This window comes from Aedes albopictus, chromosome 3 (genome assembly GCF_035046485.1).
Source record: "Aedes albopictus strain Foshan chromosome 3, AalbF5, whole genome shotgun sequence".
NCBI classification, from domain to species: domain Eukaryota; kingdom Metazoa; phylum Arthropoda; class Insecta; order Diptera; family Culicidae; genus Aedes; species Aedes albopictus.
Window position 1 is genome coordinate 196477442 of NC_085138.1, and position 22829 is coordinate 196500270.

At 37.2% G+C, this 22829-nt stretch overlaps 1 protein-coding gene across 1 annotated transcript in view; it reads right to left on the reverse strand.

The window, feature by feature from the left end:
- LOC134290519 (uncharacterized) overlaps nucleotides 1-22314 on the reverse strand; it is a 139294-nt gene extending 116980 nt beyond the window's left edge. The window contains exon 1 of the mRNA XM_062857677.1: nucleotides 22204-22314. The gene's annotated coding sequence lies outside the window, so the exon portion shown is untranslated. The remainder of the gene's footprint in view (nucleotides 1-22203) is intronic.
- Nucleotides 22315-22829: the final 515 nt, after the last annotated feature.

A 22829-nucleotide genomic window follows, 5' to 3' on the forward strand; every position in this document is an offset into this window, starting at 1 on the left:
GATCAATGTTACCCCGGATTACGGTATCTGTTAAAGGATGCAAATTCTTAGTGGAATTAAAAGGAACAGTACTTAACCCAATTTTCTTCTTACTTTAAAATAATAATGGGTCATATATAAATAGACCAATTTACTAAAAGATCATACAATAAATGAAACCGCTATAATTTTTTTCTGTTATTAACAATTTCAAGTCAAGTCAAACGTTTGTCAAAGCTCATTATATAAGTCATAAATGATCAATATTTCAATGCATCCGGTTCATTGAATCCGGAGATATAACAGCTCAAATTTGGCTATCGAATAATTATACCTTTTTCTAGAATCTTTATAACTACGGGCAGAATCTTCCGATCTTTTCCAAATTTGGACCCTGATACACACCTAGTTGATGAACTTTCAGTGAAAATTTTAGAATATTTGATCCATTTTTCGAAAAGTTACAGCTAGCTAAATATTTAAAAAAAATGAAAATTTTGCCGGTTCCGATCATTTTGTCTATCCCCTGTGTCATGTAAAAATCAATACTAAGTTTACATGACTAGAATGAAGTTAACATGACGTGTGATTCTCATTATTTTTATCTGTGAAGCTAAAGGACTCCACTATTGCGATTTTGATACTCTCATCTTAATGTTTGGTCGTCCCAATTTTCAGCGACACTGCTGTACCTAAGTTTAAATTTATTTTTTGAAAAATGTTGCAATATCTAGATCATGTTCAATGATTCTTTGACTTATTATCTTTCGAATGAGACCTGGGGTGCTAAAATTGGACGCAAATTGACGGAGATATAGGCCTCAAAAATGACATGTTTTTGAGGAGTCGACCACAAACTTTCGATAGGTAGTGTAATATTTATTCCGTACATCAAATCATCCTTAAATAAGGAAAAATTAAAAAAAAATGAAAAATAAAAAAATGAAATTCTTAAATGTCATTCTTGGCGGTCGAAGCTCACATGTGTAAGAAATAATTGATAGATTTTGACAAAAACAGTAAAACTGTAAAAAAAGGTTCGTACCGTAAAACGGGGTATCTTTGATAATGCGGGTAACTTTGATAGTGCGGCAGGCATTGTATAATTTATCTTATAACAATGATTCCTTCAACCAGTTAAGAAAAAGGTAAACGTTAATCAATTCTATACATATGAAAGTCCATCTTAGCCGTATTTTCATTAAAATCTAGTCTATATACAACTTTTTGGACAAAAAATAAAAATTGTTAATATTTTTGTCATTTATCAACCCCTTCAAACAATCTGCTATACGACTTCGTTATAACTATTTTTTCAATGAATGGACTTTTATTCTCGATAGATTCATCATAGTAGATTCCAAATCTGGCCTTGAATCTCTTAACGAAGTGTGTTTTTACGAAATGGAAGCAATTTTGTAAATTGGGATATTAATCTCCATATATTGATAAACGCCTAAAAGTATGCAATGCCCTTGTAATTTCATGAAGATAATATGTGTTGTTCAAAATTTGTTAATAAAACATTAAAAAACTACCCAAAAAAAGAAAACTAACCATGAATAGCATGTAATTATATGTTGATGTACTGTTAAGCATTTATTATTACAAATATAATGATTTTTGATAGCTAAATTTATTGTGTTTTGCACTCAATACTCCACAAACTCCTTTTTATGTGTAGAATTTAGTAAAAAATCAATGTTTTGATATAAAAATTCTATCTAATATATTCCACAAGCCTTCTCTCATCATGTTCATACTCCTAATATTTCAATCTGTGATTATTTTTTGAGATTTGATGTATTCATAGGGCATTATCAAAGTTACCCCAAAATGAAAATCTGATTTTCGGTTTTATGAAAAACTAAAAGTTATCCAAAGTATTTCAGATTGTCGAATCTTTTAATTGCAATTGATAACTGATACCCCAGTACTTGTTTTAAAAATATAAAACTCGGGGAAATACTGTTACATGTAAAAATATTGAGAAAATTCGCTGAAAAACTATCAAAGTTACCCCATTTTACGGTAGGTCATTTTACAAGGTCCCATGCATTTTTCTGATTGATTGAAGAATATCTGAACAAATGAAAAAAAAAAAATCCTTGGTAAAATTGAAGGTGAGTTTTCGGAGGAATCTCTGTAACCATTTCTGGTGAAATTACCTGAGGAACTGCAAACAAAACCCAACGGGAATTTCTGAAGATATCCCGTAAGTAATTTCTTTAGAAACCTCTCGAGAAGGTCCTGGATAAATCCCTTGAGTAGTTTTTGAAGAAATACCTTTTCAATCTCCGAAGAATTCCCGGCATTCCTAGAGGAATTTTTGGAAATATTCCAGGAGTAATTCCTCAAATAAACGTTAGAGGAATATCTATTGAAATCTATAATGAAATTCCTGGTAGAATTCCAGATGGAACCCTGGTGAAATCCGACAGAATTCCTAAAAAACTCTCAGCAAGAAATTCTAGAAGAATCTCTGCAGGAATTCCGGAAGAAATTACAAAAGATATTCCTTAAGCATTACCAAGAGTTATTCCTGTAGGATAACCACAAGGAATCTTGGAGGTATTTCAAGAGAAATTCCCCAACAAATTCATAGCAAGCCCTCCGGGAAAATTTCTAGAAGCATCCTGTAGAAATTCGCTCAAGAATTCCTATACAAATTGTTTGAGTTCTTTTAGGAGAAAAAACTGGCAACCATAGATGTTTTTTTTTTAAATCTCTAGAGAAAACTCCGAAGAAATATCTAGATGACCCTTCGGATGATTTTCTGGAGGAATCCCAGCAGTAATCAATTGAGAAATCCTTAGAGGACATTCTTAAAGTAGAGATGGTCGGGGTTCGAAACCCGACCCGAACCCGAACCCGACGGGTACGGGTCGGGTTCGGGCTTGGAAATTTTCTTAAACTTGGGTTCGGGTCGGGTTCGGGTTTAAACAAATTCAAAATTTTCGGGGTACGGGTCGGGTCGGGTTTGAATAACGTCGGGTTTAAGTCGGGTTTGGTACCAGTGTAGATGAATCAGTATTTGGAAATATGTTATATTTCAGGCCAAACATGTCTAAAGGTCCAATCTGCAGAAGAGAGGCTCTCTTTGGTTTTCCTCTCTTTCGTTAATATCTCAGCTGTTTATTTGAATTATGATTGTCTCCTTGCATGGAACGATGGTCAAAATAATCGTCTTTTGATTTGTACTGCAAAAGTAGTTGAAAAGTGTACCATTACATTGCAATAATTGAAAGAGAAAGTGAACAAAGAGAGCCTCTCAAATGCAGATAGGACCTATTGAAATGTTCGGCCTGATTTGTTATAACCGATTCATTTAACAATTATTTGGGAACTCGGGTTTTGCTCGGGTTTATTGACAAATATTTTTTCGGGTTCGGGTCGGGTTCGGGTTTGATCATCGAAAATTTTTCGGGTTCGGGTCGGGTCCGGGTTTGACGGAACAAAAAATTCTCGGGTTCGGGTCGGGTCCGGGTTTTGATATTGAAAATTGTTCGGGTACGGGTCGGTTTCGGGTCTGCAAAATCTGAAACCCGACAGAATCTCGAGGAATACTTCTGTAGCTATCATTGCTTGGGAAAATCACAGGTGTATCTGAAGAGGTTCTAATATAAATCATCGTAAGAATTTCTGGAGGAAGAGTCTCGTAAATACATAAATTTGGAAACTTGTACAAACGGCCTCCAAGATTTCCTGGAGGAATTTCTGGAGGCATCTCAATTTATACTGTAAGTTAATCAACAAGTTGTGCATCAGTGGTCCAAATTTGGAAAAGATCGGGCTATTCTACACTAAGTTAGAAATGTTAAAAAAATAGAATTATCTGATATCCAACTTTGAGCTGTTATATCTGGGTAACTCTCGCTGAGACCGGCCCACTATTTACACCTTGTCTTCAAAAATGTTAAAGGTGCCGATTTTCTGAAAGCCCTCACTAAAAAAGTAAGGAAAATGCATTTGGTTACTCAAATTGATGGACCCCTCGTTAGTAGGAGAAATACAAATTTTTGCAGACCCCTCGATTTTGGTTTAATGGTGGCTCACTTAAACCGTTATAACTCGAAAGTTTCCCCTAAAACCACCTCAAAACTAATTGTTGTTGAAAAGAGGAAAGATAGAGATACTATTAACAATAATAAAAAGTTGGGTCGGCCATATTGATTTTGGCCGCCATCTTAAATTTTTATACCAAAACATTTTTTTCACCGTGAGGGCAACCACCGATTTTCAAAATTTTTGCATCAATTGAGCATTTTTACATAACATATCAAAAAATTAGAGATGTCTTTTTTTCCTATCAATAGTTATCTGCAGTTTTGTAAATTAAGCCACGTTTTCTCCATACATTTCCATGCGCGCCGGCAACGACATGCAACAACATCCGAGTTTACGCCTGCATGTATACACAAAGGCGCATGCCGCAAAATTTGGCCAAATCGGGGGTTCGTTTCCGTTTTTGACTGTTTCTCAATGATGCGGGCATTGCCTTTATAACTTTTTAGTGTTTTGGAAAGCTTAAACCTTCAGCTTTCCATTAGTGGGTTCAGAATTTAAATTCGTGTTCGTAAACACTGTGAAATAACGCTGCATTTATGTAAACGGCCGGCACCGGGCTCTGAGCGCAAAAGTGGCATGATTTACAAAACGGCAGATATACCTTTTGAAAGAAGAAAAAGACATCTCTCATTTTTTTTATATGTTATGTATAAATGTCCCAGCTTTCAATTGATGCAAAAAAATTGAAAATTGGTGAACATGGTGAAAAAAATGTTTTGGTATAAAAATCCAAGATGGCGGCCAAAATCAATATGGCCGGCCCAACTTTTTATTATTGTAAATAGTAGCTCTATCTTTCCTCTTTTCAACAACAATTCGTTTTGAGGGTGTTATTGGAGAAACTTTCGAGTTATAACAATTTTAGTGAGCCACCAGTTGACCAAAATCGAGGGGCCAGCAAAAATTGTTGTGGCTCTAACTAACGGGAGGTCCATCAATTTGAGTAACCAAATGCATTTTTCTTACTTTTTAGGCGAGGGCTTTCAGAAAATCGGCACCTTAAACATTTTTGAAGACAAGGTGTAAATAGTGGGCCGGTCCTTGCGAGAATTGCCCATCTCCGGATTCAATGAACCGAATACAATGAAATTTTGAGAATTTGTGACTCATACAATGAGCTATAAAAAACGTTTGACTTGACTTAAAATTATTGACACGGAATTGTAACGATTAGATTATTTTTCTAATTTAACATCAAAGTATACACAACTTCAACATCATTTAAAATTCGTGATAGTTATTGTAGCTAATTTAAATTTCTTCGAATTGACTTGAACATAAAAAAGTTTTGAAGGAAAGTAACAAAATAGCCGGTAATAAATTGAAAAAAAGGAATGGGATGCACAGTAAAAATATACCAATTTACTAAACATCCATAAATTAAATAAATCCCTATAACTTTTTTCTAATTATTTTTAAGTTAATTTTTGACGTCATTTCTAAGCTCATTATATTAGTCATAGAGTAAAGTGGGGAAAAAGTTCGAGTGGGGAAAGAGTTTCTTTTGAAGTTTATGAGCGCAATTCAACTTATTTCTTTCGGGTGTTTAGGTTGTTCGAAACCTCTTTAAAAATGAGTCTTTCCCTCCAAAACTTACAAAAATTGATCAATGTTTCGGAAAGTTATGACAAAATGTTGGTTTTTGATCAAAAAATGTAATTTGCGATGGTCCTTCCAACGCATGGATTGGAATTGTAATGAAATCGAACTCGGTCTTTTATTTTGGGGCGTAACTAGGTATATTTTGAAGATACTTTAGCATGTATAACTTTTTGCAAAAAAGATTTGGAAATCATATTTTACACATAGTGGGGCAAAAATTCGAATTGTGGGGCAAAAGTTCGAGTCATGTGGCAACTTCAGGTAAAAACCTAAAATTGTGTAAAATGTACATATTATCTCTAAAAATGATGGAATTAGTGAGAAAAAGCGTTCAAAGTTGAAAAAAGTTGTTGTTTTATCTGAATTTGGCGGAAAATTACAAATTTTTGGTGTAGTAAATTTAGCCCTGATTTGGGTAAAATCCAGATCGAACTTTAAAGTGTATTCCAGTTGCAACATCAAATATTAACTGGTTTCAGTTATTTCTATTACCAAAGTGTCAAAATAGTGTGCTACGGTTAGTGAAATTCTACAAACACTAGATTCGAACTTTTGCCCCAGTGGTGGGGCAAGAGTTCGAATAAGACGCACACATACAAAAGGTGTTGTAACTCAAAATTGAAAAGACATTTGGCGTAACTTTGTTCAGCATTGTTTAGCTCATGGATGGTAGAATCACTACACGGTATTCATTTATTTTTATTTGCTTCGATTTTTTCAAAAAAAAAAAAAATAATTTTCAACTAGGGTCGAACTTTTGCCCCACCTTTTTCTAAATGGTCAAAATGGTCGCTTGTAAAACGAACCCAAATCAATTTGAACGGAATTTAATGTTATTGTACGCTAGATTTGCTTTTGTTCTATAATAAATACAATCCTAAGAACTTTGATGTAAATAATAAGAACACCAAGAAATAAAGCAATGAGTGATATCGCGAGTCAACTCATGCATGATTTTTCAAAGTTTTTCAAATTTTCGTAGGGTATCGCGCCACTTGGGCGGTGGCTTCTATATTCGTCTGTTTTCCACTATAACTCAGTCAACTTTGAACCAATTGACTTGAAATTTTGTACACGGGTACTATACCTATCTCACCATATTCCAAAAGTTGTGTCAATTGGTTCAAATTTGACTGAGTGATAGTGGAAAACAGACGAATATAGAAGCCACCGCCCAAGTGGCGCGATTCCCCAAATATTCAAAATTTTATTTAATTCTGATAATTTAATCGGGAGATACAATAGTTCAAAATAGGCTACCGAGTGGTGCAACCGTCAAGAATCACTCCAACTTTATTTAGAATAGTCCAAATTTGAACCATTGCATTGATAGATTACTAACAGTGAACATTCTAGAATTGTTCATGCCTATTACAAAAAATTACAGCTAGTTGACAACATTTTTTTTTTGAAAAAGTGGCAATGTTGCCTATCAAAATGATCAGGATATCTCCTGAATTTTTAGAAAGACTTGATATTTTGACAAATATGATTTGACTGGCCCCTTCGAAATTTGTATAAAATGTAAACAAAATTACTCATTTATTAAGTACCTATCAAAACTTGCAAATTGCTTTTGGGTTACAAAATGGAACGGGAAAACATTTATCGCACAAATTTGTCTTTAACTTTTGATTGCGAAAACCAAAACCGCTGATGTTTTTCACTAGTAACATGTTAGCAGCTTATACCCATAAACAGTATTAGATATCTATCTGTCTGTTGCTGTTCAGTGAATGTGTTGGCCTGTTATATTACTCGTTTGTTAGCAAAGTCACACTCATGCATAGTTCCCCTCTTTATTCTGAGTTTGCTTCCATTTGCGTCAGATGGCGCATGTTCTATGGAAGAGACAATTTTGTCGTATATGTTCACTATACAGCCATTGCTGTAGGAAACGCGAGCTGTGAAGCAGTGTGATGTTGTCTAGTTTGATTGCAATGAACTAACACAGCGCAGTGATGCAAAATCGTCGTGTGAAGAGGAGCATTTTGATTTAAATATGATAATTTAGTGTTTTCCGTCGGCTGTGCGAATCGCATCGTTTGAATGTTTCAATTAAACGTTTCAGCATGTTCTTTAGTCGCGAAATAATCATATGAACCTAGAAATTGATCTTCGGTGAACATTTTCCAAGTATGATTTATTTCTGGTGCTGAATTTCGATTTAAAATTATGAACATTGAATATTGTCAGTAGGGGTGTCATTGGGCCATTGGGCCGTCGTTACAGCAATATTTTGGCTCTAAATTAATTTTAAATGTGGTATACTCGTTTATTTTTAAGTAATCTATGACCATGGATATGAATTCTCTAAAGCATATCTTCACGATGATAGGGTAAGTGAACCAATTATGGCTATAGTGCCAATTATTCGCCATAGTTGATTTTCACCGTTTAAAAAAAAATGTGAACAACAGATCACGTTCATAAAAGATGGTTGCACTCATTTAAACTGAACATTTCGCTCAAATTATGGTAGAAATAAATAATTTTCCTTAAAAATTCGGCTTACTTGCACCCTTTGTCGCCATAGTGTATCAGTTATGGCTTATCCCATAATGTATGCATGCAAATAGCACAGACAAACAAAAATTATCAGAGTGTTACGTCTGTTTGTCTGTGCAAATAGTGCGAAAAGGGACCGAAGTTAAAAAATGTAACCATAACTGGTAAAGGGTTCCTATCATTGGCACACGCTGTAATAAATACTAAAAGTAGTTTTGACTCCGTTTCTATATTTTTCCTGTAAAATATGGAAACTAAGCTATCTTTTAACATATTGATGCCATTCGTTGCTCTTCTCGTTATTTTTGTACAAATAGTTTTCCTTAGGTAGTGCCATGGTTGGTACAATGGTACAGGCACCCTATTACAATATTAAAATTGGCCTAATCTCAACCCTTCTTAGGGGTGAATTGGACCGACATTGGACCAACCATTTAAAATTCATACAAAATAGTTCAATATAAAAAAACTCGCAAATCAAGAATATTAAATATATGGATACTAATGCACAGCTTTTAAGTGTTTAATCAGTTTAATACAACATCAAACACAAACAAATATGAAAATGTTATCATATTCATTGCAACAATCAACAATACACTACATCTGCATTCCCTCCAATATAGTTACAACTAGCATTGGGTAACTCTCGCTGAGAACGTCCCACTATTTACACCATGTGTTTAAAAATGTTTAAGGTGGTGAAGTCTTCCTCAAAAAAGTAAGAAAAATGCATTTTGTTAATCAATTTGATGGACCCCCCGTAAGTTAGAACCACAACCTTTTTTGCGGACCCCTCGATTTTGATCAATTGTTGGCTCATTTAAACCGTTATAACTCAAAAGTTTGTCCAAAAACCATCTCATAACAAAATGTTGTTGAAAAGAGAAAAGATAGAGCTACTATTTACAGTTATAAAAAGTTGGGTCGGCTATATTGATTTTGGCCGCCATCTTGGCAACCACCGATTTTCAAAATTTTTGCGTCAATTGAAAGCGGGGACATTTTCACATAACATATCATAAATTTAGAGATGTATCTTTTTTTTTATCAAAAGTTATCTGCACTTTTGTGAATCAGGACACTTGAGCACACTGGGCCAATAATTATTTGAGTGTGTTTCAAAGTTTTTTATTAAAAGTTTAAAAAACTCCTTGGGCATAGAGTATCTTCGTGCCTGCCACACGATATACACATGCAAAATGGTCATTGGCAGAGGAAGCTCTCAGTTAATAACTGTGGAAGTGCTCATAGAACACTAAGCTGAGAAGCAGGCTTTGTCCCAGTGAGGACGTTACGCCAAGAAGAGATAGAGAGAATATGCTGTTATATAACTTCTAACGACTTGTTCATTTTACCCCATCGATTGTCCATTTTACCCCCACCGATTTTTTTCACGCTATTTTGATGCAAGTTTTGGTGAAGAAAATAATCAAAGAAAACAATATTTTTAGATGCAATCCCTTACAAGATTTCTATTACCTTCCATGTTACTCGGAAAAGCAGATGGATTTTTCCCCATTTCCACTGGAAACGACCAAAATGCTTTAGTTGTCCACTTTACCCCCACAACCCCTATTGGCGAGTTTTGAGGACAATCTCCTTTAATTTTAGCAAATTTTCCAAAAATATGTGAAGAAATGTATTTTTTTCAATAAGAAAGAAAAACAATTTAAAAATTCTTTCTCAGCGTTTATTTGACATGTCATATGTAGGCGAGTTACAGTAAAAACTTCAGCTCAACCGAAGCATTGATTACGGAGAATGAGATGTTTGAAGTGAGCGATTTTGCTTAACACTCTCACTGCCATGCTATAAATCACTTACACCAACTGCCATGCCTCAAAACAGTGGAAACGGTATTTTTCAACTGCTAATATCTCAGCCGTTTTTTATCCGATTTGCAAAATTTTTGAAGCTATGAATTTTCCCAGCCTTCTAGATGAATATAAAATTTTCAAACTATGGATGTGACCAAAGTTCTATTTTTGAGTACTCAAAAACTCGGAGCAAGTACCTTAAAAAATGCTGTTTTTCTGGAGCCATTCCGAATGTAAATTAGTTTCCAAGCTTATTTTAATGTTGAATTTCCCATATTAATAAAGCAAAATTATTGCAAAGAAATATGTGGAGATACTCATTATTTAAGACTATAAAATCTTCACAAGATTACGTATAATACAGAAAATTTGTATATTCGATTTGAACTTTGTATTCATCGCGACAACCCATGTGTTTTATTGCTTGAAACCAATCACGTGCACATGAGAAATCTTTTTCCAAACGATTGTGAAAAGTATGAATCTCAGAAACTACAAAATTTTCATAAAACCACGTATAATACAGGAAATTAGTATTTTCAGTTTAAACTTCACGTCCATCGCGACAACCCTTGTGTTTATTGCTTCAAAACAATCACGTGCAAATGAGAAAGCTTTTTCCAAACGATTTTGAAAAGTGTGAATCTTAGAAACTACAAAAGTTTCAAAAAATCACGTATAATACAGGAAATTTTTATTTTCGATTTGAACTTTACGTTCATCGCGACAATCCCCATGTTATATTGCTTGAAAATAATCGCGTGTAAATAAGAAAACATCTACAGATAAATGAGGACAAGTGTGTAAATGTGTATATTCGGTTTGAACTTTACATTCATCGCGACAACCCCTGTGTTCTATTGCTTGAAACCAATCACGTGCACATGAGAAATCTTTTTCCAAACGATTGTGAAAAATGTAAATCTTAGAAGCTACAAAATTTTCATAAAATCGCGTATAATACAGGAAATTAGTATTTTCAGTTTGAACTTTACGTTCATCGCGACAACCCCTGTGTTTTATTGCTTGAAAACAATCACGTGTACATACATTAACAGATAAATGAGGACAAGTGTGAATCATAAAAACTACAAAATCTTCACAAATTTACGTATAATACAGTAAATGTGTATATTCGGTTTGAACTTTACATTCATCGCGACAACCCCTGTGTTTTATTGCTTGAAAACAATCACGTGTACATGAGAAAACTTTTTCAGAACGATTGTGGAAAGTGTGTATTTTAGGAACTACAACATTTTCACAAAATCACGTATAATACAGGAAATTAGTATTTTCAGTTTGAACTTCACGTCCATCGCGACAACCCTTGTGTTTATTGCTTGAAAACAATCACGTGCACATGAGAAAGCTTTTTCCAAACGATTTTGAAAAGTGTGAATCTTAGAAACTACAAAAGATTGATAAAATCGCGTATAATACAGGAAATTTTTACTTTAGGTTTGAACTTTACGTTCATCGTGACAATCCCCATGTTATATTGCTTGAAAATAATCGCGTGTAAATAAGAATACATCTACAGATGAATGAGGACAAGTATGAATCACAAAAACTACAAAATCTTCACAAAATCACGAATAATACAGGAAATTTGTCTTTTCAGTTTGAACTTCACGTTCATCGCGACAACCCTTGTGTTTATTGCTTAAAACCAATCATGTACACACGAGAAATCTTTTTCCAAACGATTGTGAAAAGTATAAATCTTAGAAGCTACAACATTTTCATAAAATCACGTATAATACAGGAAGTTCGTGTTTTCAGTTTGAACTTTACGTCCATCGCGACAATCCCCATGTTATATTGCTTGAAAATAATCACGTGTACATAAGAATACATTTACAGATAAATGGGGACAAGTGTGAATCATAAAAACTACAAAATTATGGACAATACAGAAAATTTGTATATTCGGTTTGAACTTTACATTCATCGCTACAACCCCTGTGTTTTATTGCTTGAAAACAATCACGTGTTCATGAGAAAACTTTTTCCGAACGATTGTGAAAAGTGTGTATCTTAGGAACTACAACATTTTCACAAAATCGCTTATAATACAGCAAATTTGTATATTCGATTTGAACTTTGTATTCATCGCGACAACCCTTGTGTTTTATTGCTTGAAAACAATCACGTGTGCATAGGAATACTTTTCAACGCGAAAGTGAAAAGTGTGAATCGTAAAAACTACAAAATCTTCACAAAATTACGTATAATACAGAAAATAAGTATATTCGGTTTGAACTTCACATTTGTCGTAATAACCCCTGTGTTTTATTGCTTGAGAAGAATCGCATGTGCATAAGAATACTTTTTCAAAAGGAATGTGAAATGTGTAAATCTTAAGAGCTAAAAAACCACAAAATTACGTGAAATACTGGAAATTTGTATTTTCAGTTTTACACTTCACGTCCGTCGCAACAATTCATGTCTCTCATTGCTTCAAAACAATCACATGCATACATAAGAATACATTTCCACAGCGATAGGGAGAAGTATGAACCATAAAAACTGCACAGTTTTCACAATTTTAAGTATAATACAGGAAGTTTGTATTTGTGGTTGGAACTCAACATTCATCGTAACAACCCCTGGGGTTTATTGTTTGAAGACGATCAAGTGTGCATGAGAATACTTTCCAGATTAATTTTGAGAAGTTTGTAAACCTTGAATGTATAATCTTTACGATATCACGTACAGTGGCGGTTCCCTAACCTCAAACCCACCTGTTCAACATATATACATTTTTGAATTTCATGAACATTGATAGAACATTACATAAATAACTGTTTTCATATACACTTACATTTTGACGACGATGATTCACGATACACTGAAATTTTCAATGTTGAAAATTGTTTCTTTGTTCTTTAGATGAAATCATAGGATAATATTCTTGAATTCGCAATTCCCCGCATGAAAGAACGAAATTCCCCCGTATGGGGGAATTACCCCCTGGTTGAAAACCACTGGTATAATGCAAGATAAATGTATTTTAAGTTCGAGCTCAGCATTGATCGTGACAACCTTATTGCTTTTTTGCTTGAAAATAATCAAGTACATAAGAATACATTCTCAAAATGATTGTGAGAAGGAGGAACTATTAGAACTACAATATCTTAACAAAATTACGTAAATTACAGATTTTTTTTTTATTTTTGGTGAAAACACAACGTTCGTAGCGGCATCCTCTTTGTATACTTATTTTGAAATAACCTTCAGTTGAATTGTTCCGAGTACATCCTTGCTGGAATCTCTCTAAAGGTGGTATTATATACCCTTATACTGCATGCACTAATGTCAGAGCAATGTCACAGAAATGTCAATGAACGTATTTCCAGAAGGTTCCTTAGAAGAATTTAAAAAAACCAAGAGTTTATTCAAAGAGAAATGTTTGGAAGAATTTGAGAAGAATTTCCTGGAGGAATTCCTGGTGCATTTTTGAGAGAAATTTCGGGATGAATTCATGGGAGAATTCCGAAAGAGTCTTCCCTGGGTGAATTCCTGAAGGACTCCCTGGAGAAATGTATGAAAGCACTTTTAGAATGTAAGTATCTAGATGTTTATAGTAAGTCACTGTGACTTCTGCATTATCCAAAACCTGCCCTGCCGTGTTTTTTTTTTGTGGCATGTGTTTTGCTTGGAAGATTCCCTGGAGGACTAATAGTCTCGCTTATTGAAAGAATTATTAATGGAATCGCTGAGTAAACTTCTGAAGAAACTGCTGGAGGGATTACTGAAAGAATCCCTGGATTATTTCCTGGTTTTTGTATGCATCTTTATTAAATTATCTTCCAATACTATTCGGTGCATAAATTCCTCCAGAAATTGTTGAAATAATAAAAAAAATATCAAATAATCCTGGAGAAATTCGTGGGTACATCCCTGATGACTGAAGAATTTCTGAAATTTCTGAAGGAACTTCTTACTATATTTTTGAAAAGAACCTGAGAGGAATTTCTGAAGATATCACTTGTAGAATTCCTGGAGCAATCCCTGGAAGACTTCCAGGAAAACCCCGTAAGAATTTCCGAAGGAATCTCTGGAGTATTATCTAAAAGTATATCAAGAGGAATTATTGGATAAACTCTGGGAGGAGTCCTTCGAGAAATTTGTGAAGAAATCTGTTGAGGAATTCTTAGAAGAAATCCTAGATAAATTTCATAAGGGTTCCTTGGAGTAATTTCTTAAAAAATCCTGAAGGAATTCTGGGAGGGATCCCTAGAAAGTGTTTTAAGAAATCTCTTAAGGAATTCCTATAGAAAGTCTTGGAGGAATTACTGAAGGAACCTCTGAAGAAATTCTTGGAGTAATCCGTGAAGGAATTCTTGGAGAAATGTCTGAAGCAATTCCTGAGAAAATCTCTAGAGAGAATCCTGAAGGAATGCATGGAGCAACTTTTAAATGAATTTCTGGCGTAACCCCCTGAGGAATTCTTCGATGAGACCCAGTAGCAATTCCTGGATAAATACCTGATGGAACTCTTGGAGCAATTCCTGATGCAATATCTAGAGGAATTCTGGAAGGAATTTCTAGAGAAATTTCTAGAAAAATCACTTGAGAAATTTCAGAAGGATTTCCTGGAAGAATTCTTAGAGGAATTTCTGGAGGATTTCCTGGATGAATCTCAGAAGGATTTCCTGGAAGAATTTTCGAAGAATTTCCTGGAAGAATCTCTGGAAAAATCTGAAATCTGCAAGATGTCCAGGAGCATTTCCTGGAAGAATTCCTGAAGAAATTCCTGGAGTTATTCCCGGAGGAGTTCCTGGAGAAATTCCTTGATAAAATCCTGAAGGAATGCCTGGAGGAATTCCTAGAAGTATTCCTGTGAGAAGTGTTGGAGGAATCCTGGCTGAATCTCTAGAGAAATTTTTTGAAAGAATTACTGGATGAATTTTTGAAGATATCTCTAAAGGAAATCTGGAAAATTTATTTTTCTGAAAAAAATCCCTTGAGAAATTCCTGAAGGATTTTCTAGAGGAATTTCTGAAGGGATTCCTGGAGAAATTTTCGAAGGAATTACTGAACTAATGCCTAGTGGAATCCTTAGAGAAATTTGTGAGAAATCCCAGGAGGAATTCCTGAAGCAACTCCTAGAGGAATTTCTAGAGGAATTCCTGAAAGTATCCCTGGAAAAAATCCTGGAAGAATTTCTGAAGAAATCCCTAGAAGATTCTTAGAGGAATTTCTGAACGATTTCCTGGATGAATCTTTGAAGTATTTCTCGGAGGAATTTTCGAAGGCTTTCCTGGAGGAATTCTTGAGAAACGTCCTGGAGAAATTCATGGAGAAATCCCAGGAGGAATCATTGAAACAATTCTTGAAACAATATTTGGAGTAATTCCTGGAGAAGTGCCTGAAGGAATTCCTAAGAAATCCTTAAGGTATTCCTGGAGAATTTACTGCAAGAATTTTTGAAGAAATTCCTAAAGGATTTTCTGGAGAAATTCCTGGAGAAATTGCTGGCATAATTTCTGAAGAATGTCCAGGAGCAATTTTTGTATCAACTCCTAAAGAAATTCCTGGGGTATTTCCTGGAGATTTTCCTCCAGGAGTTCCTGGAGCAATTCCTGGACTAAATCCTAGAGGAATTCCTGGAGATATTTCTGCGAGAATTTCTGGAGGAATATCTGAAAGATTACCTGGAGGAATCTCCTAGAGGAATCATTGAAATAATTATTGGATGAATTTCTGGAGGAATCTCTAAAGGAACTCTGGGAGATTTTTTTGTAAAAATTTGTAAAAATCTGAAAAGTTCCTGGAGGAATTTCTAGAGGAATTTCTGGAGGAATTCATGAAGAAATCCTCAAGGGAATTTTTAAAAAATCCCTGGAGAAATTCGTGCAGAAGAAGTTTCTGGATGAATTGCAGAATTCCTGAAGGAATCGCTGCAGCAATTGCTGGAGGAAAATCTGGAAGAATTCCTGTAAGAATCCCTGGAAAAATTTCAGAGGGTCTTCCTAGAGATAATCCTTGAAGGATTTTTGAACGGATCCCTGAAGGATTTTCTAGAGAAATTCTTGGATGAATTTATGACAGAATTTATGGAGGAGTTTCTAGATCAATTCCGGGTGAATTTTCTGGAGGAATCCCTGAAGAAATTTCCTATATTTGAGGGATGCCTGCATGAATTCCTGGAGGAATATCAGGAGGGATTCCTGAAGGAATCGCTGAAAAGAATCCTGGAAAATTTTCTTCATGAATCCAAGTTGGAATCCCTGGAAAATCCCTGAATAAATTTCTGGAAGAATGCCGAGGAGAATTCGTAGTGGAATTCTTGGAGGAACCCTTGAATAAATTCCTGGAGAAATCTTTGGAGGAATTCCTGTAGGAGTATCTGGAAAAACCCTTGGAGGAATCCCTTCAAGAATTCCTGAAAAAAATCCTGTAGGAATTCCTAGGGAAATTCCTGATGGAATTCTTGGAGGAATCCCTATAGCAGTTCCTGAAGAAAACCCTAAAGGAATTCCTGAAGTTGTTCCAGAAAGAATTACAGAAGGTATTCCCGACTGAAGCCTTGGAGAAATTCCTGGAGGAACTTCTGGAAGATACCCTAGAGGAAAGCGTGTAGGGATTTCCTGAGGAATCTCTGGAGAAACTCCTGGAGGAATCTCTAGAAGAATTCCTGGAAGCATTTCTAAAGGAATTCCTAGAGGAATATGATAAAAAATTAGAGGCATTTCAGAGGGATTCCTTGGAGGAGTTTTTAGAGGAATCCCTGCAACAATCCCCAGAGAAATCACTGGATAAACTCTTAGAGAAATTCCTGAACAAATTCGTGGAGGAATCCCATGATAAGTTCCTGAATAAATCACAGATGGAATTCTTAGAGAAATCCTGAAGTAATTCTAGAAAGAGTGGATGAACTTTTGGAAGAATCCCTGTAGCAGTTCCTGTAGAAACCCCAGGATGAATCCTGGAAGCAATTCCAAGAGGCATTTCTAAGGGAATCCATAAAAATTTCCTGGAGAAAGTACTGGATTAATTCCTGGAGGAATTCCTGGAAGGATTCCAAGAGGAAGTCCTAAAGAAATTCTTAAAAGAATTCCTGGGGAATTTTTAAAATTATTCCTGGAGTTGTTCCTGAGATAAACACTGAAGAAATAATCTCAGGATGAATTCCTGAACAAATCCAATGAGGAATCTCATAAGCAATCCTATGATGAATTTTTTTTTTATCTGTATTAACGAGATTTTCAGCCCTTGGCTAGTTCATCTCGGGACCCACGCTTTACTTCGCTTCCGAAGTAAGAACTCACATTTTGTGTGTTTTTTTGGGAGTGGGATTTGATCCCAGGTCCTCGGGGTGAAATGCCTGTGATTTAACACCAGGTCCGAGGAATTACTTAGGAAATCCCAGGAAAGTTTTCTCAAGAATTCTTAAAACAATTTCTGTAGGAATGCCTAGAAGAAAAAAAATGTAGGAATCCATGTTTCCAGTGATCTGTAAATTTATTCTTATATACACGTGATTGCTTTGAAACAATATAATACAAGGATTGTCACGATGAATGTAAAGTTCGAAAGTGTATATTCACAACATTTCTGTATTGTAGGTAATTTTGTGAAGATTGTGTAGTTTTGATGATTCACACTTCTCAGAAATGCTTTGAAAAAGTTTTCCTATGTGCACGTGATTGTTTTCAAGCAATAAAACACAAGGATTGTCGCGATGAACGTAAAGTTCGAACTGAAAATACGAATTCCCTGTATTATACGTGATTTTGTGAAAATTTTGCAGTCACTAAAACACACACTTTTCACAATCGATTGGAAGAAGTTTTCTAATGTACACGAGATTATTTTCAAGCAATAAACACAAGGGTTGTCGAGATGGACGTGAAGTTCAAACTGAAAATACAAATTTCCTGTAATATATACGTGATTTTGTGAAAATGTTGTAGTTCCTAAAATACACACTTTTCACAATCGTTCGGAAAAAGTTTTCTCATGTACACGTGATTGTTTTCAAGCAATAAAACACAGGGGTTGTCGCGATGAATGTAAAGTTCACACCGAATATACACATTTTCTGTATTATACGTAATTTTGTGAAGATTTTGTAGTTTTTATGATTCACACTTGTCCTCATTTATCTGTAAATGTATTCTTATGTACACGTGATTGTTTTCAAGCAATATAACATGGAGATCGTCGCGATGAACGTGAAGTTCAAACTGAAAATACTAATTTCCTGTATTACACGTGATTTTATGACAATTTTGTAGTTTCTGAGATTCATATTTTTCACAATCGTTTGGAAAAAGATTTCTCATGTGCACGTGATTGGTTTCAAGCAATAAAACACAGGGGTTGTCGCGATGAATAAAAAGTTCAAATCGAATATACAAATTTTCTGTATTATACGTAATTTTGTGAAGATTTTATAGTCTTAAATAATGAGTATCTCCACATATTTCTTTACAATAATTTTGCTTTAGTAATATGGGCAATTCAACATTAAAATAAGCGTGGAAACTTATTTACACTCGGAATGGCTCCAGAAAAACAGCATTTTTTAAGGTACTTGCTCCGAGTTTTTGAGTACTCAAAAATAGAACTTTGGTCAAATCCATAGTTTGAAAATTTTAGATTCATCTAGATAGCGGGGAAAATTCATAGCTTCAAAAATTTTGCAAATCGGATGAAAAACGGCTGAGTTATATCAAGTTGAAATTACCGTTCCCACTGTTTGGGAGGCATGGCAGTGGGAGTGTTAAAAATAGAACAGAACTCGATTAAAAAAAAAAATCCGCTCTATTGTAATTTTTTTCCTTCGCGAACTCAGGGCATGATTCTACACCAAAAACGATCATCAGCTTACCGAGTTCAGAAATGCTGTAAACTAGTTCACAACTCATTCACCCAAAAAATAGTAAAACTGCCGTCGCAAATTTTTTTGTTGATTTTTCGCATTAATTGTGCACAGTTGCTGAGTAATTTAAACATTAATATTCGCAGAAGATTCACTTGCAATTTTTTTTCTTTGTCTACCCAATTCTAGAACTAATTTCTGTTACCATGCCCCTTTAAAAAGGAATACACGGGGTGGCCAAAATGTTTCGGATAGGTGACTTTTTTTTTCTGTAACTTTGCATAGAGTGCATAAAAAAATATTAAATTTTCACTGTTTTTTTACCTACCTACTATATGTTCATTATTAGTACAATTTTGAGCTCGATTGGTTAATCTTTCGCGAAGCTAGAAACGTTCTCGTGAAACACTATTTTTTAGACAACTTATTTTTAAACTGTCATATCTCGGAAACCAGTGAACCGAATTTAATGAACTTTTGAACGTTTATCAACAAAATATTGATGCTTCTCATGTCATTAAAACGGTGAGTCGATAAGGAGAGCGTCCAATATAGCTCTGGTCCTCACAAGTTCCTACCTCATGCTTCCACGGGTCAAGCGATGACAAAGACCGCCAGCTAAGAGTTGTGTGCTTAGCTGGTAGTGCAGCCTGGGCACTGTTGCCCTTCTGACTTCAGCTAGATTGAGGAGGTACGATTCGAGCGTTTGTTCACCAAGGAGGTGCGGCTCAAACAGCGTCTGTTCTGGCACCCAGCGGCTGAATATGAAACGCTGTAAGTATCGGGTCAGCCAATCGGGAGCGTCTTAGAGACTCCCCGACTCAACTGCCTCAGGGTCGGCATGCCTACCCTTAATTTACCGCGGGACAGGGAAATTTCGCACTAAACCCAGGAAAACCACAAGCACTTCACTTTTCAAAAAACGCCCACTTTAATTCTGTCTTTCTTAACTGTTTATTCTGACACAAGTTTGGCCTACTCCTTATCCTACACTTCGTCCCACTTTCTTATGCGCTAATCTAACCTTTTTCTCTTCGTCGGGGCCCCTCTGCTCCTCACCAACCACCTGACCACGCTTTCCTCGCAGCCTGGTAACGGCCGCCGATGTTCTCCGTTGGTTCTTCACGGCTTCGGCCACGTCTGGCCACTTCTGCTTCTGCGATGGCTCTAGGGGTTCTCGCTGCAGCTTCCTGGGACCTTCCCACGCGTCCTAGGCTACCGATATTGGTGGATCGGTCTTCGGCCAACAACGATGCCGGAATTCACCCAGAATGGGGCACTAGGACAGCGTAGGGGCGGTAATAGAAATGTGGTGGTTTCTATACCAAAACGGCGGGGTCCTGTTGTGAATGGAATGGTCAAACCATGGTAATAGAAAAATAGTGGTCCATGGCCGTTACCTGATGTCCACTTTCCGCTCACTTCTTCCTCCTCTCTTTCCACTCTTTCCACCATAACTTCTGTCTTACAAAATTTGCTCACAGCTTTAAACTTTTCTTCCAACTAATCTCTGGGACTGTCTTTAGGCAAGTGAGCGAGTGGAATTTCAGTATTGGCCTTCAAGGTTCTTGACCTGAGCCATCGGTCATTACCCTTTCATTCGGGTTTGTTGCAATGGCCCCTATTTCGCCCTCCTAATGGCCGCCTGAATGGGCCGCTCGAAGACCTCTGGTGGTGGGTTTCTAAAGCTGGTAGGTGGTGGTAGTCAGGGTGGTTTCGCCTACTAGTGCCCTACTCGTATGCCAGGTGGGTCAGCTAGGGAAAAACCTGAATATCCAACACAAAATCTACCTGTCCTTAACACATTTCCGCACATACAAATACAAAATCCCTTCAACACAACCAATTAACAAACCAAACACTTACAACGCTGCACCACGCCCAGCTAGATCCAAGGTGGTAGCCCCATCAGCGTGGTCATCCCAGTGTTGGTTGGGACGTTAAACAGAACTGGCACGATGGCCCTCCGGCGAGACAGGAGTGTTGGCGTAGGCCCAATAAGCCACCCGTAAAAATACCCATTGCGAATAACACAGGAGAAAATACGACTCGATACAATCGGCAAAGACCCACGCGACGAAATAAGGACTACGATTGGAAACTTGGAGGATGTGACAGGATAATCTACGACGAATTACATCCCCGCAACTTCGACATCGTGGCGTTGCAGGAACTTTGTTGGACTGGACAGAAAGTGTGGGAAAGCGGGCATCGAGCGGCTACCTTCTACCAAAGCTGTGGCACCACCAATGAACTGGGAACAGGATTTATAGTGTTGGGCAAGATGCGACAACGTGTGATCGGGTGGCAGCCGATCAACGCAAGGATGTGCATGTTGAGAGTTAAGGCACAGAGAACAGACGTTTAAGCTCGAACAAAAATACGTCGAAATCGTGTGTAAAAGATTTAAAGTACCTCAACGCCACCAACGGAGACTGCCCGACATATAAAGTCGACTTGACCCCGCGATGGCAGTGTTCATCGTTAAAATACACTAGCCCACAAAGCGACGCGAGCGCCAAACGGCCAAAAACGACGAGCACTGGAAACAAAAATGACAACACGACAATGAAAGTGATGGGATGCTAGCGTCACGCAACGGGAGCATAACCACCTACTCTGATATGACCGTTGCAAAGTTTTGCACAAGGCAGAAAGCGAAGATAGACGTCTGTTCTCTGTGGTTAAGGGCCGTTTCTTCAACTACAGCATCATCAACGTCCACTGCCCACACGAAGGGAGACCCGATGACGAGAAAGAAGCGTTCTACGCGCAGTTAGAGCAAACATACGATGGTTGTTCGCCGCGTGACGTGAAAATCGTTGTCGGCGACATGAACGCGCAGGTAGGAAGGGAGGAAATGTACAGACCGGTAATCGGGCGAAACAGCCTGCACGCCGTATCGAATGATAACGGCCAGCGATGCGTAAACTTTGCTGCCTCCCGTGGTATGGTAGTCCGAAGCACCTTCTACCCCGCAAAGATATCCACAAAGCCACCTGGAGATCACCCGACCATCAAACAGAAAACCAAATCGACCACGTTCTAATCGACGGTAAATTCTTCTCAGATATAACCAACGTCCGCACATACCGCAGTGCGAATATAGATTCGGATCACTACTTAGTCACTGGATGCATGCGCTCAAAACTTTCGACAGTTATCACCACGCGTCGAAGTCGAACGCCGCGGCTCAACATCGAGCAACTTCGTAACGTAGAAGTGGCTCAAGACTACGCGCAGCAGTTAACAGTGGCCCTACCAACGGAAGAGCAGCTTGGCGCAGCTACACTTGAAGATGGCTGGAGGGACATCCGATCCGCCATAGGTAGTACCTCGGCTACAGCACTAGGCTTCGCGACTCCGAATCACAGAAACGACTGGTACGACGGCGAATGTGAACAGTTGAAAAACGAGAAGAATGCAGCATGGGCGAGAAAGCTGCAACACCGTACGAGAGCGAATGAGGCACGTTACAAACAGGCGCGGAACAGGCAGAACTCAGTCTTCCGGATGAAGAAGCGCCAGCAGGAAGATCGAGATCGCTAAGCGATGGAAGAGCTGTACCGCGCTAAGGACACACGAAAGTTCTACGAGAAGCTGAACCGCTCGCGCAGAGGCATTGTGCCACAAGCCGACATGTGCCGAGATAATCACGGGAATATTCTCACGAGCGAGCGTGAGGTGGTCGAGAGGTGGCCGCAGCATTACGATGAGCACCTCAATGGCGACGTTGCAAGTACCGAAGGTGGCGTGGTAACAGATCTAGGAGTATGTGCACAGGACGAAAGACTTCCGGCCCCTGACCTTCAAGAGATTGAGGAGGAGGTTGGCCGGTTGAAAAACAACAAAGCCGCTGGAGCAGATCAACTACCAAGCGAGCTTCTAAAATACGGTGGAGAAGCACTGGTGAGAGCACTACACTGGGTCATTACCAAGATTTGGGAGGAGGAAGTATTACCGGAGGAATGGATGGAAGGTATCGTGTATCCCATCTACAAAAAGGGCGACAAGTT